Genomic DNA, 378 nt, shown 5'->3' with positions numbered 1-378 from the left:
CTATCATCAATGTAACAGAGCACTGATTTAATATATTATCCATTATTGAAAAATAAACATCCATGTTTGGGTTTGTTAATTTTTCGCATACTTTGCTTTCTGCCCAGTACATCAATTGGCAAAGCTTATAGCTTGGATATAACAAACCTCCTCGAGATTTGATGAATGTAAATGTCTTCTCTGGTGCAGCATCCTCAGGTTTTGCTGTTAATATATTTTTGCATTCATCACAACCGAGTGATGGCAGTAGACGATAAATAATATAACCTCCTAAATAATGTAAGATAAACTTAAATGTTTCTGGTGTACAATAATCATGATCTAATAATTCACTATCACTAGGATCTCCATAGTATAAACTTGGATCACAAGCAAATT

Source organism: Centruroides sculpturatus, unplaced genomic scaffold (assembly GCF_000671375.1).
Source record: "Centruroides sculpturatus isolate CEXI.00-Female unplaced genomic scaffold, Cexi_2.0 scaffold1708, whole genome shotgun sequence".
NCBI classification, from domain to species: domain Eukaryota; kingdom Metazoa; phylum Arthropoda; class Arachnida; order Scorpiones; family Buthidae; genus Centruroides; species Centruroides sculpturatus.
This window is presented reverse-complemented; position numbering follows the sequence as displayed.